Below are 27,620 nucleotides of genomic sequence, written 5' to 3'. Positions count from 1 at the left end.
AAGAAAAGCTATGACAAACCTAGTTAGTGTCTTAAAACACAGAGTCATCACTTTGCCGGCAAAGGTCCACATAGTCAAAAATATGATTTTTCCAATAGTCATGTATGGATGCGAGAGCTTGACCATAAAGGCGGCTGACTGCCAAAGAATTGTTGCTTTCAAACTGTGGTGCTGGAGAAGACACTTCAGAGTCCCTTGGACAGCAAGGAGATCAAACCAGTCAATACTAAAGGAAATCAATCCTGAATATTCATTGGAAGGACTGATGATGAAGCTCCAAAACTTTAGCCATCCAATGTGAAGAGTTGACTCACTGGAAAAGACCCAGATGCTGGGAAAGATAGAGGGCAAGAGGAGAAGCGGGCAACAAGAAGGAGATGGTTGGATAGCATCATCGATTCAATGGATACAAATTTGAGCAAACTCTGGGAGACAGTCAAAGACTTTGGCATAGTCAAAAAAGCAGAAGTAGATGGTTTTCTGGAACTCTCTTGCTTTTTCGATGATCCAATGGATGTTGGCAATTTGATCTCTGGTTCCTCTGCCTTTTGTAAAACCAGCTTGAACATCTGGAAATTCATGGTTCACATACTGTTGACGCCTGGCTTAGAGAATTTTGAGCATTACTTTGTTAGCCTGTGAGATGAATGCAACTGTGCAGTAGTTTGAGCATTCTTTGGCATTGCCTTTCTTTCGGACTGGAATGAAAACTGATCTTTTCCAATACTGTGACCACTGCTGAGCAGTTTCACAGTTTTGCATAGAAAAAAGAGCTAAACACTTGGTGAAAAAAATATGTTCAATGTCATAGAATTGCTTCTACCCCTTGCTACTCTTACTAAAATCTTCCTGTTGTTGTTCAGTCACTCAGTCATCTTATCTGCTCTTAAAAGTCTTGGACCAAATTCTACTTCCCCTTCTTGAAGCCCTGCTTGACCAGCCTAGAATGAACAAAGCAAGTATCTTACAGTGTCTTCTTGCTGCAGTTATTAGTAAGTAAATCATGTGTCCTTAAGAAGACTGTGATCTCCTAAGGGCTCTATATTTTCTACATTTGTCTTTAAACTAAGATAAGTGCCTATTTTCTGAAGGAATGAAATCTATTAGTGTAATTTTTTTACATGCTTTAGACTTCAGTGGCTGATCAAGCGTGAGAACAGAAATCTCTCTAAAAATTCTAATTTGTCAATAGCTACGTTATTTAAAATCCTAAAAGATGATGCTGTGAAAGTGCACTCAATATGCCAGCAAATTTGGGAAACTCAGCTCTGGCTACAGGACTGGAAAAGGTCAGCTTTCATCCTAATTCCAAAGAAGGGCAATGCCAAACAAAGTTCAAACTACCCTAAGTTGCACTCGTTTCACATGCTCTCCAGGTAATGCTCAACATTCTACGCTTCAACAGTATCTGAACAGACAACGTCCATATGTACAAGCTGGATTTAGAAAAAGCAGAGGAAACAGAGACCAAATTGCCAATGTACGCTGGATCATACAGAAAGCATGGCAATTCCAGGAAAACATCTACTTCTGCTTCATTGATATGCTAAAACCTTTGACTGTGTGGATCACAACAAACTGGAAAACTCTTAAAGAGATGGGAATACCAGACCACCCTATCTGTCTCCTGAGAAATGTGTATGTGGGTCAAGAAGCAACAGAACCAGACAGGGAACAAGGGACTGGTTCAAAATTGGGAAAGGAGTACATCAAGACTGTACATAGTCACCCTGCTTATTTAACTCAGATGCAGAGTACATCATGCAAAGTGTCAGGTTGGATGAATCATAAACTGGAATCAAGATTGCCCAGAGAAATTATCAACAACCTCAGAAATGCAGATAGTAACACTCTAATGGCAGAAAGTAAAGAGCAACTAAAGAGCCTTTTGATGAAGGTGAAAGAGGATACTGAAAAAGCTGGCTTAAAACTCACCATTACAAAAAACAAAAAACTCACCATTACAAAAATTAAGATCATGGCACCCGGTTCCATCACTTCACGGCAAACTGATGGAGGAAAAAATGCAAACAGTGGCAGATTTTATTTTCCTAGGCTCCAAAATCACTGTGGATGGTGACTGCAGCCCTGAAATTAAAAGATGCTTACTCCTTGGAATAAAAGCTATGACTCCATGGGAGAAGGCGAGGGTGGGATGTTTCAAGAGAACAGCATCGAAACATGTATATTATCTAGGGTGAAACAGATCACCAGCCCAAGCTGGATGCATGAGACAAGTGCTCGGGCCTGGTGCACTGGGAAGACCCAGAGGAATTGGGTGGAGAGGGAGGTGCGGGGGGGGGTCAGGATGGGGAATACATGTAAGTCCATGGCTGATTCATGTCAATGTATGACAAAAACCACTAGAATATTGTAAAGTAATTAGCCTCCAACTAATAAAAATAAATGGAAAAAAAAAAAGGCTATGACAAACCTACTTAGTGTATTAAAAAGCAGAGACATCACTTTGCTGACAAAGGTCCATAGAGTCAAAGCTATGATTTTTCCAGCAGTCATGCATGCATTTGAGAGTTGGGCTATGCATAGAAGGCAGAATGCTGAAGAACTGATGTTTTTGGATTATGGTGCTGAGAAGATTCTTGAGAGTCCCTTGGACTATAAGGAGATAAAACCAGACAGTCCTAAAGGAAATCAACCCTGAATATTCATTGGAAGGACTGATGCTGAAGCTCTAATACTTTGGCTATCTGATGTGAAGAGTCAACTCATTGGAAAAGACTCTGATGCTGGGCAAGACTGAGGGCAGGAGAAGAAGGTGACAGGGGATGAGATGGTTGGATGGCACCACTGATTCAATGGACAAGAGTTTAAGCAAACACCAAGAGATAGTGAAGGACAGGGAAGCCTGGCATGCTGCAGTCCATGGCGTTGCAAAGAGTCGGACATGACTTACTGACTAAACTACATCACTGCAATCAATACACATTTCAAGACTAAGTGCTCATATTAAGATAAGACAAAAAATTAAAAATAGAACTATCATATGATCCAGCAATTTAATTTCTGGGTATTTATCTGAAGAAAATAAGAACACTAACTTGAAGAGATATATGTACCCCCATGTTCACGGCAAGTTTACTTATAATAGCCAAGATGTGGGAACAACCTAAATGTCCCTCTAATGGATGTATGGCTGAAGATTCTACAGCAAGAGAGAGAGACAGAGTGTGTATTATAATGGAATATTATTCAGCCACAGGAAAAGAATGAAATCTTGCCACGTCCAACATGTATGGACTTAGAGGACTTAGTCTTTAATGCATGGATGGATTAAAGCTAAGTGAGATAAGTCAGATCTCTTTTATGTGTCTAATCCAAAAACCAAATAAATAATAAACAACAAGACATCAATTCAATTTCAACAAATTGAATTACTCTATGAAAAAGAAAACTCAATAACCTATTTTCTAATAAACCAACAGAGACTACTTGAAGATACAATTGTTTCATTAGTCATATATTTAGTCAAGGTCAGTATTCTTTAATGAGACAAGGTTATTAACTCATAGTTGAATTGTGTGGCATAGAAAAGTTAGATGCTACACATTTTGCTATACTCATCCTGAAAGCAAAACCAAGTTAAATTCTAAAGACTCAGTCTAAAAAATAAATAAATAAATAAATAAAGACTCAGTCTATCAACCTCTAACCATTTAACAAGCATATACTACAAAACTACACTTTACATAGATCTGAAAGTTTCTGAATTAGAAGAAACCTTTTACTACATTTATTCCCACCTTCAAGACAACTGGGTACTATTAGAGTTCTAAAAATATCCTGGTTACTAGTGTTCTAAAAATAACCTGGATACTGACTGTAACAGATAGTCATCAAGGAAGCTATTTTTAGCTATAGGAAATTCATAAGGTCCTAAAAGATTAGCCTTAAAGACTCAGAGTCTGACACGTGCACTGAGGCTCCAGAGGCTTTTAGTTCCAGTTTTAATGTAACCATAGATATTCTCTAACTCCAAGTATTTGTGAGGTAGAAGGATAAAATGAGTGATGACAACATGGCACAAACCAACTAATTATTCTACAGTTTGATTCTCATACCAAAGAGAAAATTCTCAACTCAGAAAGCATATTTTTAATAGGTAAATTACTTGTAATGGTACTAATAGCTAATACTGATTGAGCTTTGTATGTGCTGGGTATATTTCAAGTTATTTAAATGTACTATTAACCTAGCTAATACATATCTTGTGGGAGGCATTATTAACACCCCCATTTAACAGACGAGAAACTGAAGCTGGGTAATGGCTCAAGGCATAAAAGCTCAAATGTAGGCAGCGTGGCCAACCACTCTCAACAACCTCCTAATGCTCCTAATCCATACGGCACACAGTACAGTACAGTATGGGTGATTATCCAAAATAACCACAGAAAAATACACGTATCTAGAAAGAGTATACTACAGAAACTACACTATGGTAGAGTGCTATACCCACTGTGCATGGTTATGTTCCCAGGCCAACTCATGCACCCTACTCTTCTCATAACGCAGTTAGGTGAAGGCCACAGTAGAGAGTTGAGATGGGAGCAATGGTTGCTTCATAGATGCCTTTAATATATTAATTTAACTTTGTTGTTTAGTTGCTAAGTCATGCCCAACACTTTTGCAACCCCATGGACTGTAGCCCACCAGGCTCCTCTGTCCATGGAATTCTCCAGGCAAGAATAATGGAGTGGGTTGCCATTTCCTTCGGCAAATTTAACTTTAGGTTTTCTAATTTTCCTTTTCCTTGATAAATGTGGATCATTTGCCCTATTCTTAAAATGACCAATTATCATTAAGGTCATTTTACTCAAAAAATAAAAAAGACACACACACCGTAACGTTCACAGTGGCACTCTACAACTGACAAGACGTGGAAACAATCCAAGTGCCCATCAACAAATCAGCGGCGTAAGGAGATCTGGCACACAGACACGCACACACAGAGGAGTGTTATCCAGCAGTAAAAAAGAATACAACAGTGTCATTTATGGTCCACATGGATGGACCTGGGATTCTTCATGAGGCTGTCTGTGGATTTTTCATGAATGCCCTTTACCATGTTGAGGAATTTCCCTTATATTCCTAATTTCTCAAGTGTTTTTATCACCAAAGGGTGTCAGATTTTGTGAAGAGCAAAACAGCACTCATACTTCAAGGTGGAAAATTGAATGCTTAAGATTAGGAACAAGACAGGGATGTTTGCTTTCACCACTACTATGTAACATACTGAAGTTTCTAGCAAGTGCAGTTGGACAAGCTAAAGACATCTAGATTAGATAAAGGTATCTAGATTAGAGAAGAAGTAATCTCTTAATCACAGATTATATGATTTTGTACATAAAAACTCCTAAGGAACTCATTAAAACCAATTACAACTAATAAGTTTAGAAAAGTTGCATAATACAAGATAAATATACAAAAATCAATTATGTTTCTAAATGCTTGGAATGAAAAATCTGAAAATAAAATTAAGAAAACAATTTCATTTATAATAGCATTAAAAGAATAAATTATATTAGGAAAAAACTTAACAAAAGAAATACAAAACTTACACTCTGAAAACCATAAACATTGTTGGAAGAAATAAAAAAGATCTAAATAAATGAAGAAACATCTCATATTCATGGACTGGAAGACTTAGCATTGTTAAAATGGCAAGAGCCTCCAAACTGGTATATAGACTCTGCAATCCTCATCAGAATCCAAGCTGACCTCTTTGTAGAAGATAACATGTTGATTCTAAAATTCACGTGCAATAGTTAAAACAATCCTGAGAAAGAACAAAGTAGGATTCACATTTCCCAATGTCAAACTTACTGCAAAGCGAAAGTAACTAATATGGTGTATAAAGTTGCCGTAACAAGGAGAAAATTTTTTTTTAATCTATACAAGATGATGAAAGTGAAAGTTGCTCAGTTGTGTCCAACTCTTTGTGACCCCATGGACTATACAGTCCACAGAATTCTCCAGGCCAGAATACTGGAATGGGTAGTCTATCCCTTCTCCAGCAGATCTTCCCGACCGAGGAATCGAACCAGGGTCCTGCAGTGCTGGCGGATTTTACCAGCTGAGCTATCAGGTAAGTCCAAATGAGATGATGGATGTTAACTAAACTTAACAGTGGTAATCTTACAATATAAATAAGTCATTATGTAGTACATCTCAAACTTACACAATGCTCTATGTCAATTATACCTCAATAAAACTGGGGTGGGGGCAAATAAAAAGTTCAGAAATAAACCATCAATTGTCAACTAATTATTGTTAAAGGTGCGAAAGTCATCCATGGGGAAAGACTAGCCTTTTCAACAAATGATGCTAGGATAACCGGACATTCACATGCAAAAGAATGAACCTGAACCCTTACTTCAAACCATATACAAAACAAACTTTGACCAATTAAAAATTTTGAACAATTTGACCAAAACAGATTAAGGACCTAAATGTAAGAGCTAACACTATAAAAACCTCTTACAAATCATAAATCTTTGTGATCTTGGTTTAGGCAATGGTTTCTTAGATATGATACTGTAAGTGTAAGAAACAAAAGGAAAGACCAAATAGACAAACTGGACTTGGTCAAGATAAAAAATACTTATACTTTAAAGGACATCATCAAAAACGTGAAAAGACAGAAGAAAATTCTTGCAAATCTCAAAACTGATGAGGAATTCATATCCAGATTATATATACACATGTATATACATATATGCTTAATTCTTATAGTAATAAAAAGACAAATAACCCAATTTAAAAATGGAAGAAGGATCTGAATAGTATTTTGTATTTTTCCAAAGAAGATACAAAATGGCTAATAAAAACACAAAAAGATTCTTGACATCATTAGCTATCAGGAAAATGCAAATAAGAACTACAAAAAGATACCACTTCACATTCACTAGGTTGGCTAGAATCAAAGTCAGTCACACAGATAAGATAATTACACGAGGACTCCCCCCTGGTGGCTCAGACAGTAAAGCGTCTGCCTACAATGCAGGGTTCCATCCCTGGGTCCGGAAGATCTCCTGGAGAAGGAAATGATAACCCACTCCAGTACTCTTGCCTGGAAAATCCCATGGACAAAGGAGCCTGGTAGGCTATAGTCCATGGAGTCCCAAAGAGTCGGACACAACTGCGCGACTTCACTTTCACTTCATGAGGATGTGGAGAAATTGGAACCCTCATACACTACTACTGAGAACATAAAATGGTGTACACCCTTTGGAAAAGTTTGTCAGTTCCTCAAATGATTAAAATAGTTACATATGAGCCAACAACTGCACTCGTACAGGCAAAAGTAAAAATGTCTACACAAAAGCTTGTACATGAATATTTACAGCATCATTCCTAATATCCAAAAGGGGGAATCAACCCCCATTTCCATCAACTGATGAATGGATAAATAAAATTTCAAACATCCATACAATGCAATATTATTTGGTAGTAAAAAGAAATGAAGTATTGATGCTACAAAATGGATGAATCTTGAAAACATTATGCTAAGTTAAAGAAACTAGTCATGAAATAGCAACATGTTATATAACTTCAATTCCATGATAGGGAAAATGTACAGAAACAGAAAGGAAGTGATTAGTTAGGGCCGGACGGGCATATAGGAGCGACAGCTGAAGGGCATGGGTTTCTCTTGGAGGAGATAACATTGCTCCAGAGAATTCCCTGGTGGTCCAATGGTTACAACTCCACACTTTCACTGCCAAGGGCATGGGTTCAAACCCTGGTTAGGGAACTAAGATCCTGCAAGCCTTGCAGCTCAGATTGCACTTATCCATGAATATACTAAAACCAGAGATTTTACAGTTTAAAGAGGTAAACTGTATGGTATATGAATTACCTCTCAATAAAGCTGTTTTTAAAAAAATAAAATACAGATGAATAAAAATGAACTGGAGAGAGAAAATTCTCACACCTTTCCGTAAAATATTCTTTTAAATGTCAAGGTCCCTTTAAAGCAATGAAAAATGTTCAACCGGGAAAGCTGTGATTCATAAGCCATCTTCCAATATCAGGAAAGAGAACAACTGAAAAGGAAGACACATAATTGCCCTAGACACCATGTAAGCCAAGTAAGCTACCCATGGCTTTTTCTATATAACCACTGGGAATTGACATGCACAGCATCTATTTCTCTTCCTCCAATAAGTTCTAAGCAAACAAGGAAGCAAAAAAAGAGTCACCCAGAGAAACTAAGCTTTCAAAGACAGGACAATCTTCCGCAAGGCAAAATGCACTCCTTCCCCAAAGTGAAAGAGTCTCAGGGAACTGTAAGACCACAAAACTAAACACTGGTGGGGGAAACACATTAGCTTGTAGTGTGTGTAGTATTACTACATAACCCTTAACTATGACTGGGAAGGAGGGAAGGAGACTAAGTACACCTATTCTCAACAGAGGAAAAAACTTCAAAGAAAAGGATTTTACACAGGTTACATGGTTTATAACAAGATGATTCAGGATTTAGATGTAAATATTCAGATTCTCAATTTAAAATTACAATTCATTCTAGATCAAAGACCCAATTACTATTCCAGCATTGTAGTTCCTTATTTCATAGTGACTGCATGCCTCAATTTGCCTCAAATAACACGCTATCTCAGAATTACTAAAAGAATCTCTACCTTCCATCTTTATCCTACTTGAGCCACATCTTGAACCTCATTATAAACCATTTTACTTCTTAACAAATTTCCTTTTTAGGGATTACCCTGGTGGTTCAGAGATTAAGACCCCAAGCTTCCACTGTTGGGAGTACAGGTTCCATCCCTCGTTGGGGAACTAAGATTCCACATGGTGCAGCCAAAATAAAAAAAATTCCTTTTTAGAACATCCTACCCCCTAACTCCTTCATTTTTTAATTCTCATTGAATCTACTCTTTGCCTTCAATATGAATTCTAAATCTTCAATCATATTCTACAGGCCCCTCCTGCCTTACTTACCTCTCTATCCATGTACAGCTAAGAGTAGCCATTTCAGTCAAATTCTAACAGTATCACACCTACACCCACCCCAGATTTTGGTAATTTTTGATCATCAATCTCCAATCCAGAGATGTTTCTACTGGCTGAGTCCACCAAGACAACAATGCTAAGAATTGATGAGTGTACATACTCATTCTAACCTAATCTCTCAAACTGATTTCCTTACAGCATAAAAAGAACACAAACTAAATTTTGGCTGTATTCAGACCATGCGCGTGAATTCTGTTCTGCCTCTCAATGGATATGTGACCTGAATATATTACTTAAGTCTTTCTGTGCCTATGAAACAAAGATAACAGTATAATCATAAAAGATTATGATAGGCACTTTCCTGGTGGCCCAGTGGGTAAGACTCCGTGCTCCCGATGTAGATCGCCCAGTTTCGATCACCGGGCAGGAAACTAGATCCCACATGCTGCAACTAAGAGTCTGCATGCCACAACTAAAAGATCACACATGCCGCAACTAAGACCCAGCACAGCCAAATAAATAAATACAAATAATTTTTTTAAAAAGACTAAGGTGTTTAGAAATAACAGACATGAAGTCCCCAGCCTAGTGTCTGGCATATGTTAAAATTTATTTATTACTTCCAAGACCCAACTTTTAACAAGTCTGATACTTGTGTCTTACAGTGATCTTCAAAAGAGTGACAGCAAGAAGGAATGCTAAGAAGTGCTATTGCTTGTACTTAGACAAACTTCCGTTTGAAACCCTTGTGCTGACAGTGCATGACGATGTCTAGAAAAGCACTAGCACCAAACCCTACAGTATTGGGTAGTTAGTGACTTGGAAGAACACCTCTGAAATAATAGTGGGGCACTTCTCAGAGATACTCTGTATCACTAATACTTTTGATGAGACATGGACCATAAAGAAGGCTGAGCATGGAAGAACTGATGATTTTGAACTGTGTTGCTGGAGAAGACTCTTGAGAGTCCCTTGGACTTCAAGGAGATCAAAACAATCAATCCTAAAGGAAACCAACCCTGAGTATTCATTGGGAGGGCTGTTGCTGAAGCTGAAGCGCCAATTCTTCAACCACTTGATGCAAAGGGCTGACCTCACTGGCAAAGACCCTGCTGCTGGCAAGGATTGAAGACAAAAGGAGAAGCAAGTGGCAGAGAATGAGATGGTTAGATAGCATCACCGAGCAAACTCTGGGAGACAGTGGAGGATAGAAGAGCCTGGCGTGCTGCAATCCACGGGATCAGAGAGTCAGACACAACTTAGCGACTGAACAACACCACTTCTGATGACAAATACACTGTATAGAAAAACACAAACATCAACAACTAGTTGAAAATAAGATTTAGAAGGGTCAAATAATGAATCTAAAGATTTTTAGGAATAACAGCCAAGTTATTTCAATTTTATTTTCCCTTACATATGCAAAAGTATAAAATTTAAGTCTGCCAACCTTTGAGTTAGACTATGCAGATGGAATAGTGTTTTAACTAACAAAGCAATTGACCTCACCCAGAATTGGGTATTTATCACCTAAGAATCCACCTGGTTGGTAATGCAGGAGATAAGGATTCGATCCTTAAGAAGATCGCCTGGAGAAGGAACAGCAAACCACTCTGGCAGTCTTGCCTGGGTAACCCCACGGGCAGAGGAACCTGGTGGGCCACAGTTCATGGGGTCACAAAGAATTGGATATGACTGAGCGACTAAGCATGCATACCCACAAACACAAACACACACAGGGCTGTATCCTGTTAGACAAAATCAAGAAACAATCAGTCAAGTTCTACAGAAGTTCACTTATCAGAACAGTAAGCTAAGTATTTACATGTCTCTCAATTCCAAATCTACCTCCTCTATCTATATAGTCTGTTCTCTGATGTTCAGACAAATTCAGGAAAATGCACTGCCTCAGCATCTTCAACAGAAGGCAGAGTGATAAGAAGGCAGGAAGAAGAAAACAAGACTTCCTTCTTGTTCTTCTTGCTACTCCTGTGAATGTCACTCCATTAGTCTTCAGCTTCTTTCAGCACTCAGCACCACTTAATTGATAGCATTTATTGTTGGTATTTTTAGTATATGTGCTGCCGAAGCGAGCACTATTGTTGGTATTTTTAAACACTGAATGGCTTTAGAAAGTAGCTTTGGTTATAGGTATGGGGCTGTTTCTCAATGACTTCAAGTTGTAACCAAAAGCCTGTTAAGTACATATATGTGAAAACTTACATATTTCAACAAGGAACACCCACTACTGAATCACAAGAAATGTCAAGCTCTTTTTTCCTATGCTACCAAAAGTTCTAACAAAAACTTAGATCTCCATTCCCAAGCTCAAACTGCAATTCCAGCAGAACTCTTAGGACCTCAACACACACACACAGGAAATTTCCACATTTCAAAGTCCATTTTAAATTGCAGTTGAGGAACTTCCACCTAACTCTTCCACTGAAAGCTATTAGTATGAAATGTAATGAAAAGCTAAAAGGCAATTATTAAAAGAAAAATATAAAATACTTCAATAAATGCTTTCCAAGCAATGAATATGCTCAATTAAAATCATATGTTCATAAACTGACACCAATATTTGGGAGTAGCTATCTGTGAAAAAAATTTTTCAAATGAAATATACCACATTTCATTACAGATCAGCATTAATAGGTAAACACTTGAAATCCATGTTGGTAACAGGGAACATTAACTTTTGAGGCCCAATTAAGTAAAATGTTACTTCCACATCTCTTCCCTCAAAGAATTCTATTCTTCTCATTAGCAAACCTGTGTTACAAAAAAAGTACTGAATCACTATTATGTTTTCAATTTTTTTTTTTTTTAAATAAAGTTCTGGGCTTCCTTGGACTCAGAGGTAAAGAATCTGCCTGTCAATGCAGGAGACAAGGGTTGGATCTCCAATCCAGAGATTCCACACTCCTCGGCGCAACCAAGTCTGTTCACCACTACTGAGTCTGCACTCTACAGCCCAGGATCACCAACTATGGAGGCCATGTGCCACAACTACGGAACCCCTGCGTCCGGAGCCAGTGTCCCTCGAGAGAAGCCCCTGCTGCGAGAAGCCTGCGCTGCACCGTAACTAGAGAGAAGCCCCTGCTCAGCGCCTAGAGAAACCCCATGCAGCAGTGGAGACCCAGCACAGCCAAAAATAAACTAATTTTTTAAAAAGTTCTTTTGTGTAAATACTTATAGAGTTCTACTGACCCATAAAACATAAAATTCTTACTATCTGATTCTTTAAGGAAAAAAAATCCACCAATCTCAGGTATATACCCAAGACAAATGACTCCTTACCACTACTAAAAACCATGCACATTATTCAAAGAACTGTTTCTTCATAAAAACAAAAAGTTATTAACCCAAATATCTATCAATAATTGTATGGATAAGTAAATTCTGGTGTACTCATACAGTGAAAATGAATCGCTGCAACCCAAAACAACACGGATAAAACTCAGACATAATATTTAGGGAAAAAGTCAGTCATAAAAGAGTACACACTGCATGATTTCATTTATATGAAGTTTGATGGCAAGATGTACACTGGTAAAGACCAGAAGGGTGTCTGTCTCTGGGGAGGGGAACATAAAGGAGCCTGCTACAGGGCCATTTTGATCTGGATCATGGCTACGTGTGTATACACATGTAAAAATTAACAATATGCTATACTTAAGGTTTATGAACTTCACTACATGTAAAAAATTATATATTTTAAAAAAGAGGAAACACATAGATAATATCACATAGATTATCTCCCAAATCCCCATGACTTTCCATTTTTCAGGCTGTATCTATGATTGAAGATAACAGAAGAAAAAGTCATAAACTTAAGAACAAACAACAGGAGGGATCCAATTTGCAGAACACAGAAATTACTGAAAAACAGTGCTAGTGATCTGAAGGCATTATAGAAAAAAATTTTAACATATGTGTAAGTAGATCCTAGAAAGAGAAAAAAGGGGGTAGAAGAAGGAAAAAAAAACTCAAATGATATAATGACCAAAACTCTCCCAAATTTGCTAAAAGACATAAATTTATAGATCTAGGAAACCGAGTGATTCCAAAGCAGGACAAGTATCAGGGAAACACAAACCTCAGGGCATCACAGTGAAACTGCTGAACATCAAAGAAAAAGAAACACCATGAAAGCAGCCAGAGAAAAATCCCACATTACATACAAGGACACAAAAACATACTGCCACCAACTTCTCGTCTGAAGCACTAGAGAACACGGGACAGTGGGATTACATCGCTAAAGCACTGAAACTATACACTCGGAATTCTACATCCAAAAAGTAACGTGCTTTAAAAATGGAGGACAGGACTTTCTTGGTGGTTGAGTGGTGAAGAACCCACGGCCAATGCAGAGGACACAGTTCGATCTCTGGTAAAGAAGACCCCACACGCCATGGGGCAGCTGAACTCAGGCACCGTAACTGCTGAGCCAGTGTGCCTGGAGCCTGTGTCCACAGCAACAGAAACCATCGCAATGAGAAGCACACGCACTACAACTAGGAAGAACCTCCAACCAGAGAAAGCCCCCCACAGCCACGAAATCCCGGTGTAGCCAAAAACAAATCATGTCTTCTGATCAAAATAAAATTAAACTAGGAATAATTAATAATCAGATATTTATAAATACTTCAAATATTTGGGAATTAAGTCACACATTTCTAAATAACTCACAGGTCAAAGGAAAAAAATCATCAAGAAAGTGAGAAAGTATTTCTAACTGAATGGTAATAAAATATATCAAAATCAGTGAGATACAATTCAAAGTGTTTTGAAAGAAATGTATAGGCTTAAAAAGCTTATATCAGAACAGCAGTTCTCTAACCAGGGTGATTCTGTCTCCCTGGAGACATCTGGCAAGGGCCGATCACTGTCATCTGGTGAGTATATCTGTCTGATGCTGCTAAACATCCAAGAATGCACAAGACATCCCTCCAGAACAAAGAATTATCTGGTACAAAATGTCCACAGTGCTAAGGTTAAGAAACTTGTGTTAGAAAATCCAAACTACACTTAAGGAAAGAGATAAGAGCAGAAAACAAATAAGTAACAGAAAAACTAGCAGAGCCAAAACTGAGATTTTGAAAAGCGTTAACAGATATGAAAAATCCTTTCTTAGACGATTCAATTAAAAAAAGAGAATATGAGAAATGCAACAGGGGAATATCACTACATATCTGACATATATTAAATGGTTAATAAATATTACAAACATCAACTTTATATGGATAAACTAGGCAATGTGGAAAGTATGGAGAAATTCTTTGAAAATAAAATATCACCGTACATTGTCAGTGGAATTATAAAACAGAACAACCATTTTGGGGAAAAGACTAGTAGCTGCTAACTAAATTAAAAATAACCTACCTTATGACCCCTGGGTATCTAGTGGCTCAGATGGTAAAGAATCTGCCTGCAATGCAAGAGACCCAGGTTTGATTCCTGGGTTGGAAAATCCCTTGGAGAATGGAAAGGCTACTCCACTCTCCAATATTCTTGCCTGGAAAACTTCATGGACAGAGGAGGCTGGCAGGATGTAGTCCATGGGGTCACAAAGAGTCGGACATGACTGAGCAACTAACACTTTCACCTTACAACCCGATGACTGTACTCCTAGGTACTTACCCAACATAAACTAAGATATGTACAAGAGAAGGCTCACACAGTAATGTTTATAGTGCTTTATTCAAATAGCCTAAAATGTAAACAAGTTTCTTTCCATCAATATGAGAATAGTATAAATCAAACTGGTATAGAGATTTCCCTGACAATCCAATTGTTAAGTTTCCACACTTCTGTTGCAGGGGACCATGGGTCTGATCCCTATTCTAGGAACTAAAATCCTTCATGCTGCCAGCACAGCCAAACAAAAACAACAAAAAAAACCCAAACGGTTATATTCATACAGTGGACTACTACTTAGCCACAAAGAGGTACTAACTAATGAAAAAGTAATCTAGGTTTAAAGAGGTGTGGATACCTCTATAGGAGTGATACAGGAGCATATAAGTTAAACAAATAGGGTGACAATACACAGCCTTGACGTACTCCTTTTCCTATTGGAGCCAGTCTGTTGTTCCATGTCCAGTCTAACTGTTGCTTCCTGAGCTGCATACAGATTTCTCAAGAGGCAGGTCAGGTGCCTACTTCTGTTAGGTCCATACCATTTCTGTCCTTTATTGAGCCCATCTTTGCATGAAATATTCCCTTGGTATCTCTAATTTTCTTGAAGATATCTCTAGTCTTTCCCATTCTATTGTTTTCCTCTATTTCTTTGCATTGATCACTAAGTCAATGTTTACTTAGCCTCCAGTTTTAGGAAAAGTAAAACTCATTAGTAACATTTATAAGTACTTCCAACTCTCATCTCTCCTTGCTATTCTTTGGAACTCTGCATTCAAATGGGTATATCATTCCTTTTCTCCTTTACCTTTAGCTTCTCTTCTTTTCTCAGCTGTTTGTTTTTATGCCTGCTAACATGCACTCTGCAGCCTATGAATCAAAGAGTAATTTTGACTTTTAAGGTTTATTATTTAAAGCTTAACATTAACATTTTGTAGGTTATAGACAGTGATTTCTGATGGATCTGGGCAAAGCAGACTGAAAACCTTCTGGAAAGGATTCATCATCTTGCATGCTTTTAAGAACACTGGTGATTTATGGGAAGAGGTCAAAATATTAACATTAATAGGACTTTGGGAAAAGTTGAATCCAAACTCTCACTGATGACCTTGAATGGTTCAAGACTTCAATGGAGGAAGTAACTCCAGATGTGGTGGCTCTACTAATTTTACAGTGCTACACGAAGTCTCTTCAATTCAACAAACATCTGAAATTACAGAAAATTAAACATGGCCACCGAACTTAATTTTCACGTATTAAAACAATTTGGCATCAAATTACTACTGATGTTTACTTGAATTCCTACCACAGCAATTCTAGGAAATTTTGGAAAAACATGCACTAAATATATGTGATAAAAATGTAATTCACATCATAATGATCTAGTATATAAAATTCTACTAACCATTCTACTAACTCTCAGCAACCAACAGATTTATTCAGACAGTATCAGTTAGAAACGATTACTGTTCAACTGCAAGGAGATCAAACCAGTCAATCCTAAAGGAAATCAATCCTGAACATTCCCTGGAAGTTCTGATGCTGAAGCTCCAATACTTTGCCACCTGATGTGAAGGAACCAACCCATTAGAAAAGACCCTGATGATGGGAAAGACCGAAGGCAGGAGGAGAAGGGGACGACAGAAGAGATGGTTGGATGGCATCACTGACTCAATGGACATGAATTTGAGCAAGCTCTGGGAGATGGTGAAGGACAGGGAAGTCTGGAGTGCTGCAGTCCATGGGGTTGCAAAGAGTTGGACATTACTCAGTGACCAGACAACAACACTGTTCAACCAAAGATACTATCTGGTCTGGACATGAGGATAGAAAAACTCCACAAACTGGCCTCAAGAAAGGGTGTCATTCATGTTCTTAAAAAACTCTTTGGCCCTTACCTTTGCTAATCATGCAAAATCACAATGTAGACACATTACTCTTTAGCTCTATTTTTCTTTTTTAAATCAAATTCCTCTCTTTGGCATTTAAGGATTTTACAAATTTCATTGGTACCTTCCACTTGTTTTTCCTCCTAACTACTCTCTTTGGGATGCTTTAGCTCTATCAGAACTATTCTTCTTGTTTTCTTCAAACACACCAAGCTGCTTTTGCCTCTCAGTCTTTGTCCCTACTACTCATTTCTTTGAACTGTTTACCACCCATTTGCTTACCAAAGTCTAAGCCTTCAAATCCCAGTCCAATTGTCAACTTTTCCATGAAACTTTTCATGAACCCTAAAATTCTGAGTATCTTTTTATCCAAAGAAACAGAACCCATCCTAGCACATAATTGGCATTTAACTTACGGTTATTAAGTTAATAGGATAAGCTCAAATATCCTTCATATAAATGGAAATCTATTTCAGTGTTATTCCTCGTATAAATCCAGTTTCCCCTAATGGACTCATGATGTTTATCACCACTAATCACAGGGCCCTAATTTTGGTAGGAAGTTTTAAGTGTTTGATCTTAAAAATAATTTTATAACATGAAAAACAATATACACACACACATATAATGGTAACTTCCAACTTTTAAAATATTACATAATACTCAAAAAAAGATTTAATATTTGTAACCTCTAAAGGCTGAGGACCCTGTATTTAGGCATGTCTGTAACTGTATAGAAGAAGTGTACCAGTTGGGAAGATCTGTACTTAATGTAAAAGACCAAATGCCAATAGCAATGAAAAGAAATTTAGTAAACTCTTTCCTTATGTTTCTGTTTAGCTTTCTATTGCAACCGTTATCTAGAAACTTCTTGATTTGTTGTCTTGAGCAAATAAAAACTTGTTAGGCTTTTATATCATGTATAAACTCCACTTATCTTTCTGATCATGGAATTCAACTGGACATACTTCCATATGCCAACAATCTCAGCCAAAGTAGTACTTAAATAATTAACTCTGAAAATAGAAACTAACAAGAATAAAATGCATTTTAATGCTTTAAGCCTAGTTTCCTACTGTGAGCACAAATCAGTTTTTCCCTTGGATATCTACGGGTATCTGATATTGGGAAAATAAATTATGGCACTGGCATTCTACATATTAATGTTATTTATTTCATATATGATTTTTAATAGGCTTTCACCTTAATTTCTATTTAATTCAAGCTCTTGAATGAAGATCTAAGTGAGGCTTGTTGATTTCAACATCATCTCTGTTACTAAAATTTTGTCTCCATCTCTACCTTCATTTCTTTAAATAAACCTTTTAAAAAGCTACTCAATTCCTTTTGAGTTTTGAAGGAACTCTAAACAGGGTTCTTACCTCTTTGAACCTCAATGTAGCACTTATATTTAATCATTCTTAGAAAGAACTTGTTTTGTTGCCAGGAGGCAATAAAATGGCTTTTTTGGGCAACATGTTAATTTGCTAATTTAAAAGTAGGCATCACTTGACAATACATTACTGAGAGCTTGGGCACTCATACTTGCTGGTAAAAGAACAAAATGGTACAACCGCTATGAAGGGGAATTTAACCACCTATAACAAAATCACTCATAAAGGTAACCTTTGGACCAATAATCCCATTCGTAGGCATTTACCCTGAAGATACACTTGCTCAAGTACAAACCAATATGTACCAAGGTTATTCGTTTTAACATTACTTTAAGTAGGAAAATATTACAATCTCAAATCAACACAGAGATTAGTTAAATAAAACTAGGGTACCTCTACACATATAGAATACTATACATCATGAAAATTAATAAAAGAAGATTTCCAGATATGGTGTCATTGCTAAGATATATTGGGTGAAAAAAACAAAGTACAATAGAGTATATATGGTAGTCTAACTTCTGAGAAGAAGAGAGGTAACACAGAAAGAAAGGATCAACCAGAAACTAATGGAAATGATTATCTACAGAGGGGAGGTGTGTGGAAATGCAGTGGAAGGAATAAGGATGGAAGACTTCTGAGAAGTAGAAGTTTTTCCAATAGTTCTGACTCTTGAACCAAGTAAAAATTAAAAAAAAAATAATGAACAATGTAATTTCTAAAACTGAATACAGACACTCCTACAACTGAACAATAAAACAAATAACCTGATTAAAAAATAGATAAAAAAAAAATGGGGTGCTCGCTTCGGCAGCACATATACTAAAATTGGAACGATACAGAGAAGATTAGCATGGCCCCTGCGCAAGGATGACACGCAAATTCGTGAAGCGTTCCATATTTTAAAAAAAAAAAAAAAAATGGGTAAAGGACTTAATTGGAAAAGGGAATGGCAACCCACTCCAGTATTTTCACCTGGAGAATCCCATGGACGGGGAGCCTGACAGGTTGCAGTCAGTGGGACTGCAAAGAGTTGGACACAACTCAGCAACTAATACATACATACACACATACAGGACCTGAATAGATATTTTTCTAAAAAAGATACACAAACAGCCAATAAGCATGAAAAGATGCTCAACATCACCAATCGTCAGGGAAATACAAATCAAAACCACAATAAGACATTACCTCATATCTGTTAGGATGGCCACTATCAAAAACACAAAAGACAAGCATTGATGTGGCGAAACTGGAATTCTGGTGTGCTACTGGCGGAAATGTAAAATGAAGCAGCCACTATCGAAAACAGTATGGAGGGGAGTTCCCTGAAAATGTTTAGATAGAATTACCGTATGATCCTGCATTCCCAGCAATATATATATATAAAAGAACTGAAAACAGGATCTCAAAAGAGATACATGCACACCCATGTTAACTGCAGCATTGCTCACGATAGCTGAAAGGTGGATCTTTCTAAAATTCCATTAATGGATAAAGAAATGTGGTAGATATACACAATGGAATACTAGCCTTAAAAAAGAAGGAAATGCTGTCATATGCTACAACACAGATAAACCTTGAGGACTTTATACTAAGTGAAATAAGCCAGTCACAAAAAGACAAATAGAATATGATTCCACACTTATATGTGAGGTAACTAAAGGAGTGAAACTCTTAGAAACCAAAAGTAGAACAGTGGTTACTATGGGCTAAAGGGATCATAGAAGAAAGGGGAGTTGTTCTGTGGATATAATTTCAGTTTTACATGATGAAAATGTTCTAGAGATCTATTGTATTGACAATGTGTGTATAGTTAACACTACTGTACTGTGAACACTTAAAAATGGTTAAGACGGTAAATTTTGTTACCAATAAAGAGTCAAGCAAGGATTATACTCATCAGTAGAAATGAAGAGTCAACAAGTGTGTGTGCACATATAATTGAATACAAACAGAAAATCAATTGTATAGAAAACTGATTAACAACCATTCAGACCAAAAAAATTCCAATTCAAATAACTAATGAGCATGGTTCTCTATGCAATCTTAATTTGACAGAAAGAACTGCAAAGAAACCTTGCAAGGGATACTGAAAGAGCAGTTCTGAATTTTTTGTGTTTATAGTAGCACCTTATAGTAGAGTAGTATAAATAAATTTACCAGAGTTTAGAGAAATTAGGATTTATACTATAAGAGAAGGCTGATACAAATATAGAATGGAGGAAGTTTAGAAAAATTTCTGATACTGGATTTCAGCTGAAAGTGGCCGATGAACTCATGATTTGAAGTGTGTGTATGTCCTAGCTGCACACACTCAAAGACCTGAAGAAATTACGTATCTAACAATAATGTGAACACAATGGCCAAACCGAGGCCTTGGTTTATAAACACCACTCTCCACGAAGATGGAAATAAGGTTCTTTGGAAAAAGATCTATCCAAATCCGGGGCAGGGAAGCACAGGTGAACATCTTGTACCAGAAAACAAAGAAGTGCTCAGACTCATAGAAAGACATGTCAAAAAGACACTAGATGTTTGAAAAGATAGGAAAGCAAGGATGCTCATCTGGGACAATCTGACTCTCAAAAGGAATAAAATGGATTATAAGGCACTGAATAAAGAATCTATGAGTGATTTTGTTTTTTAAATGGGGGCAGGGTCTTCTCTACAGAAGAATGCCAGCTAATACATGTGAAAGGAATGATGGAATCAAAAAGGGTAATATTTTATAACCATCAAAGTGGGTGCTAAAACAGTTGCGTAAGGACTTCCCTGATGGTCCAGTAGTTAAGAATCTGCCATCCAATGCAGGGGACACAGGTTTGATCCCTGGTCAGGGAAGATTCCATATGCTTCAGGGCAACTGAGCCCACTGACCAGAACTACTGAAGTCCAAGTGCCCTAGAGTCCATGCTCTGTAGCAACGAGAAGCCTGCGCACTGCAACTAGAGAATAGCTCCCACTTACGACAACTAGAGAAAGCCCGCATGCAGCAATGAAGACCCAGTGCAGCCAAAAATAAAATAAAAGTTCACTATTTTTTAAAAAAGAATGGTTGAAAACAAATTATTCTCACAAACTATTTACTAGCTTAAAAATTACTTATTAACTGCAAGCTGGCGAAGTACCTTTACAATGCACAGAGTTGGCCAACTGTACCCAAGTGATCAACCTTAGCATAGTCAATACAACAAAATTTGGCATATGCCTCCTGATATGATGCAAAGGTAACTATGTACCATTGATTGTATAGCACACTTGCAAAAAAGGTTCAACTTGAATCTAAGCATAAGGAAATGAGACAAAACAGATTACCAACTTCTGTAGGACAAATGCTTCAAAAAATATCATGAACAACACTCCCCCCCAAAATAAGAGGACTTTCTAGATTAGAGACAAAAAAAGACATGATAAATGCATGTGTCATCCTATATTGGAAACTGGACAGAGGAAGAAAAATTCAATTTTTTTCCCTTTAAAAAAAATTTATTTATTGTAAATGAAACAAAGATGAATATTTTTAATAATAAAAGGTACAATTTCACAAGGAAGAGACATCATGAACCATTAGACTTTAACAACAAAGAAAAAAAGATATGAAAAATTCAATTTTGAAAAAGTAAGTTTTAGGGCAATTGAGGGAATTTTATTATGGACAGTATAACAGATATCATCATGTCAATGTTAAATTCCTAGAGTATGATAATGATCATTGTTATAAAGTAAGAGAATGTCTTTAGACTAAGACATTAGCTTAGACTAAGACTGCTGAAGCATTCAGAGGTGGAATCTCATCATGTATGCAAGTAACTTTCCAACACAATAGTGTGTTACATCTGTCTCCCTCCACGTGTGTGTGTGTGTGTGCGTGAAAGCAAAAGTGACAAAATGTTAACTAGTGAATCTAAGTGAAGGGACATGAGTGTTGAAGGTGCAATTTTTCCAAATTTTTTACAGGGATAAAATGTCTCAAAATAAGAAATTAAAATGGGTTTTTTTCAAAAAAAAAAAAGAGAGAGAGAAGGGGGGATCATCATTATGATTGGCCAGTAGTACTTTCTAGTAAGAATTCAAGTAATATAAGAAACAAGTTCTAGGATCAAATCATGAGCCTCCTCCATAATTTTTCCCAAACTAGCATATAAAAAATTCCTACAACTTTTTTCTTACAGTAACTTGTTACAGTAATTTAATAAAATACATTTTACAGATCCAGCAAATTCGCTGAAAGTATACACTGCTGTTTTTTGAGATTAAATGTTTTTCAAATGTATGAATGTAACTACAAAGTGTAGAATCCTTTGACTTGTTTGTTGTGAGAGCTCCTGTGGTAGATTAAAGACAGCTACAAATTCTTTTCTGCTTCTTCCATTGAGAAGTTGGGTCAATTTTTCTCCCCTTGAATGAGGGCTGGGCTGTGAATATGTTAAACAGTAGAGTAAGGTAGAAATGTCAAGGCCAATTCTGAATAAAGTCTTTTAAAAGTACTGACAAATTCCCCCAGAGTGTCTTGGAAAACTGAGCTCAACTATCCTGCTGGAGAGACCGTGTGGAGAAGCCTTAACACTACATAACACACAGGAAGAAGGGCCCAGTTGAGTCCAGCCTCTCAGCTGTTCCTACCAAGGCACCAAGCGTTTGAGAGAAGCCAGTGTGTACACATTAGACCAGCTGAACACCACTGAGGGAACCTAGGAGGAAATGTGGAGCAGAAAGCCAAGTCCGGCCCAAATTTCTGATCCACGAAACTGTGAGATAGTAAGAAAAGTTGCTGGCTGTAGGTAAAAGGTGGAAGCCACCCAAGTGTCCATCAAAGAATGAAAGGATAAACAAAAGATGTTATATATGTGCATTCTGACAAATACTGCAATAAACCCTGAAGACATTATGCCAAGTGAATAAGCCAGTCACAAAAGCAGCAATATGCTATGATCCCATTTATACGAAGAGGATGAAATGGTTGGATAGCATCACCGACTCAATGGACATGCGTTTGAGTAAACTCCAGGAGTTAGTGAGACAGGGAGGCCTGGTGTGCTGCAGTCCATGGGGTCGCAAAGAGTTGGACACGACTGAGCAACTGAACTGAACTGATATAAGGCTCCTAGAGTAGTCAAATTCATAAAGACAGGAAGTAGAAAGAGGTTGCCTGGGCTGGGGGAAGTGGGGAATACAGTTCTAGTTTAATGGGTTCAGAGTTCAGGTAAGGATGATGAAAAGCTCTGAATGGATGGTGATGAGGTTGCACAACAATGTGAACGTACTTATGGCACGGAACTCTGTTCGGTTGCTCAGTTGAGTCTGATTGTAGTCCTGTGGACTGCAGCACGCAAGGCTTCCCTGTCCTTCACCAACTCCCGGAGCTTGCTCAAACTCATGTCCATGGAGTCGGTGATGCCATCCAACCATCTCATTCTCTGCAATGCCCTTCTCTTTTTGCCTTCAATCCTTCCCAGCATCAGTCTTTTCCAATGAGTCAGTTCTTTGCATCAGGTGGCCAAAGTATTGGAACTTCAGCTTCAGTTCTTTCAATGAATATTCAGGACTGATTTCCTTTAGGATGGACTGGTTGGATCTCCTTGCAGTCTAAGGGACTCTCAAGAGTCTTCTCCAACACCACAGTTCAAAAGCATCAATTCTTCAGCGCTCAGCTTTCTTTATTTTCCAACTCTCACATCCATACATGACCACTGGAAAAACCATAGCTTTGACTAGATGGACCTTTGTTGGCAAAGTAATGTCTCTGCTTTTAAATATGCTGTCTAGGTTGGTCATAGCTTTTCTTCCAAGAAGCAAGCGTCTTCTAATTTCATGGCTGCAGTTACCATCTGCAGTGATTTTGGAGCCTCCAAAAATAAAGTTTCTCACTGTTTCCATTGTTTCCCCATCTATTTGCCATGTAGTGATGGGACCAGAAGCCATGATCTTAGTTTTCTGAATGTTGAGTTTTAAGTCAACTTTTTCACTCTGCTTTCACTTTCATCAAGAGGCTTTTTACTTCCTCTTTGCTTTCTGCCATAAGGGTGGTGTCATCTGTGTATCTGAGGTTATTGATATTTCTCCCAGCAATCTTGATTCTAGCTTGTGCTTCATCCAGCCCAGCATTTCACATGATGTACTCTACATGTAAGTTAAATAAGCAAGGTGACAATATACAGCCTTGACGTACTCCTTTCCCAATTTGGAACCAGTCAGTTGGTTCCATGTCCGGTTCTGACTGTTGCTTCTTGATCTGCATACAGTTTTCTCAGGAGGCAGGTAAGGTGCTCTGGTATTCCCATCTCTTGAAGAATTTTCTACAGTTTGTTGTGACCCACACAGTCAAAGGCTTTGGTGCAGTCAATAACGCAGATGTTTTTCTGGAACTCTCTTTCTTTTTTGATAATCCAACAGATGTTGGTAATTTTATCTGCTTCCTTTTATCCAGCTTGAATATCTGAAAGTTCATGGTTCATGTACTATTGAAGACTGGCTTCAAGAATTATGAGCATTACTTTGCTAGCCTGTGAGATGAGAGCAACTGTGCGGTAGTTTGAACATTCTTTGACATCGCCTTTCTTTAGGACTAGAATGAAAACTGGCCTTTTCCAGTCCTGTGGTCACTGCTGAGTTTTCCAAATTTGTTGTCATAATGACTGCAGCACTTTCACAGCATCCTTAGGATTTGAAAATAGCTCAACTGAAATTCCATCACCTCCACCAGCTCTGCTCGCAGTGATGCTTCCTAGGCCCACTTGACTTAGCACTGCAGGCTGTCTGGCTCTAGGTGGTAATCACACCATTGTCGTTATCTGGGATATGAAGATCTTTTTTGTACAGTTCTTCTGTGTATTCTTGCTACCTCTTCTTAATATCTTCTGCTTCTATTAGATCCATACCATTTTTGTCCTTTACTGTGCCCATCTTTGCATGAAATATTCCCTTGGTATCTCTAATTTTCTTGAAGAGATCTCTAGTCTTTTCCATTCTATTGTTTTCCTCTATTTCTTTGTATTGATCACTGAGGAAGGCTTTCTCATCTCTCCCTGCTATTCTTTGGAACTCTGCACTGCACTTTGGAACTATGGCACTGAACTATACACTTAAAGATGATTAAAATAGCAAATTTTATTTTATATGTATTTTATTTACCACAATAAGGTTTTTAAAAGTTGCTGTTTTATTTTTATTTTATTTATTTTTTTGCTGTCTTCTGCTTTATTGACAAGCAAATTGTTCAAAAATGTTCTCACGATTCAATAATTACAAAGACTCAGACTTACATTAAAAAAGTAAAAACCAGAACCCCCAGCAGGTGCCAGCCCCCTTGGAAGGCCCGGGGGGCGGGCAGGCAGGTGCTGGGCGCGTGGCATGCACGGGCAGGCCGTGGTGCCCACGTCACTCAGCGCCGACTCATGGGAAATGCATGTCTTCCACAGCGTGGCGAGGACATCGGCTGGCAGGGGGCAGAGGGAAAAAGGTTGCTGTTTTAAACTATTAGGTTTAGGGGTAGCTTGTTACACACCAGCTAACTAGAAAAATTCCTCTACACAAATGGAAATTTAAAATAAAAGCTGTACTGCATGAAGCATTACTTCACAAATGTATACTGGCTATATTTTAGGACTTCATTTTAAGAAATCTTGCGTCTCCATTTAATTTCTTATTTTCTTAGCACAATCTTCTGTAATACATTTATTAAAATAAAATATATAGACAAAATCCAGACTTGAAATTATACACTAAACTACCTGTAAAATTAGCATACCATGTGGCAACTAGGAATAAATAAAAAGTCATTTATGCAAGTGAAAATGATTATAACCAATCAAGTATTTCTGAGGTCCACCTGAGGGGAAGGAAAAGGAAAGAATTCATGGTCTTCCTGCAATCTATTCTTCCCCCTTCCAACCTAGGTTCTTATGAGAAAAGGGAGTGTTCTACCTAAGTCAAGCCCACCATATCCTAACTCATATTAAAGTATCCCACGGGCCAGACTACAGAAAGCAGAAGTGAGAACATGGGGAAGAGGGAGAATGATGGACACAAAGAGAAAGATTATAGAAAAATACAAAGAAAACACAGAAGTAGCACCTAGTGGGAGAAAAATGGGGGACATTTTCAGAATAATAAAACTCTATGACTTACTCTTTCCTAATTCTTAGCATCACGGTAGTAAGTATTTGGGGTATGGAGACCTGTCTGGGCAGTGAACTCTGAAAGCAGCTAACAGAAACGGATGTAAGTAACAAACTTCATCCTAATACCCACCTTCCTTTAAAAACCAAGGTTGATTAAGGCCTCCCACTTCCAAAAGAGCAAGAACAGAAAAAAAAATAATATGTGGCATATAGCTTTGTAATACGTGACCTGAGAGAGACTGTGTAACAGTCCATGGGCAGAAGCACTTAATGGAATTTGTACAATACTGTTTATAGGTTTATCTTGAATGTGTTACAAAACTTATGAGGCATGACTCTTGCATTCGTTTCAGAATCCTTAATTAAACAGGAGGATGGATATTTGTGAACTACATATCTTGATGCTTAATGTAACACTGGTATTAAAAAATGTCTACTATCCTTCCTAACAGCTAACTTTTATATGACTTTTAATATTTCTATAACTGATCTAAATAACAAAACCATTAATGATAGTTTTCAGCTTTATGTGACTAGGGTTGGTCACAACCTCTCAGAATCAGTTTCTTTATCTGGAAAATCTGAACAAAACCAAATAACTTATAAGCTACCTTCTAGTTCTAAAATTATAAATATCTACTTTATCATCTCTAGTATGCAATCTCAGATAAAGTACTTAGTTACAATTCAAAATATTTTCAAATCATCCTTCATTTTCAAAAATAAGAATACTTCTCTAAACCAATATTAATACATATTACTTATTCATTCATTCAACAAATATATGTTGAGCACCTAACTGTGAGGCTTCCCAGGTGGCACAGTGGTAAAAAATCCACCTGCCATAGAGGACACACAGGAGACGCAGGTTCAATCCCTGGGTCAGGAAGATCCCCTGGAGTAGGAAATGGCAACCCACTCCAGTATTTCTGCCTGGCAAATTCCATATGGACAGAGGAGCCTGGTGGCTACAGTTCATGGCGTTGCAGAGTTGGACATGACTGAGCACACACACATATAAACTAAGCACTGGGAGGATACAAAAGTAAACAAACAGATGTGGTATTCATGAAGCTTACAGAGAAGTTGGGGACACAAACCAAATAAACACAAGCATAAATGTAATACCACATCTGTAACAAGTGACATGAAGGAATTAAGAGAGTATATAACAGGAAATCTAAGAGACTTCCCTTAATGAAAAGGGAGGAAGAGTACGTATATGGGTTACATAATGTAAAATCTGTCTCGGCAGAAATGAACATGACACGTTTAAGGAACTGACAGAATGGCAGTGTTAACTAGATGTAAAAAGAGAGTAGTTCCTTGGAAACAGAAATGAAAACTTCTAAAATACAAAAGTATGTTTTAGCTTTTTCAAAGACACACTCTAAGAATTACTTTCAAGAAACCTTGAAAGCATCACAATAGTTTCTCTCTAATGTTAAGAACACAAAATCCTGTCCTATATTTCTCCGCAAAAGACCAAATTAACTCTCATTGATTCCCTTCCCCTTTTCACTTTACTGTTTTCCACTGCATGATAAAAATCACAGCTTCCTTGATCAACTTCCTTTAGATTC

The 27,620-nt window shown here is 37.6% G+C and overlaps 1 protein-coding gene and 1 non-coding gene across 4 annotated transcripts in view; one reads left to right on the top strand and one right to left on the bottom strand.

Annotated features, from left to right (window-relative positions):
* The window catches only part of PDS5A (PDS5 cohesin associated factor A), a 119,927-nt gene that overhangs the window by 88,950 nt on the left and 3,357 nt on the right, over positions 1 to 27,620 (bottom strand). The window lies entirely within an intron of this gene.
* On the top strand, positions 18,713 to 18,819 carry LOC122422436. The gene has a single exon (XR_006263834.1). It is a non-coding gene; the product is annotated as a U6 spliceosomal RNA (small nuclear RNA).

Source organism: Cervus canadensis, chromosome 19, assembly GCF_019320065.1.
Source record: "Cervus canadensis isolate Bull #8, Minnesota chromosome 19, ASM1932006v1, whole genome shotgun sequence".
Taxonomy (NCBI): domain Eukaryota; kingdom Metazoa; phylum Chordata; class Mammalia; order Artiodactyla; family Cervidae; genus Cervus; species Cervus canadensis.
The sequence above is the reverse complement of the archived record's forward strand: the minus strand, read 5'-3'. Positions and strand labels throughout refer to the sequence as shown.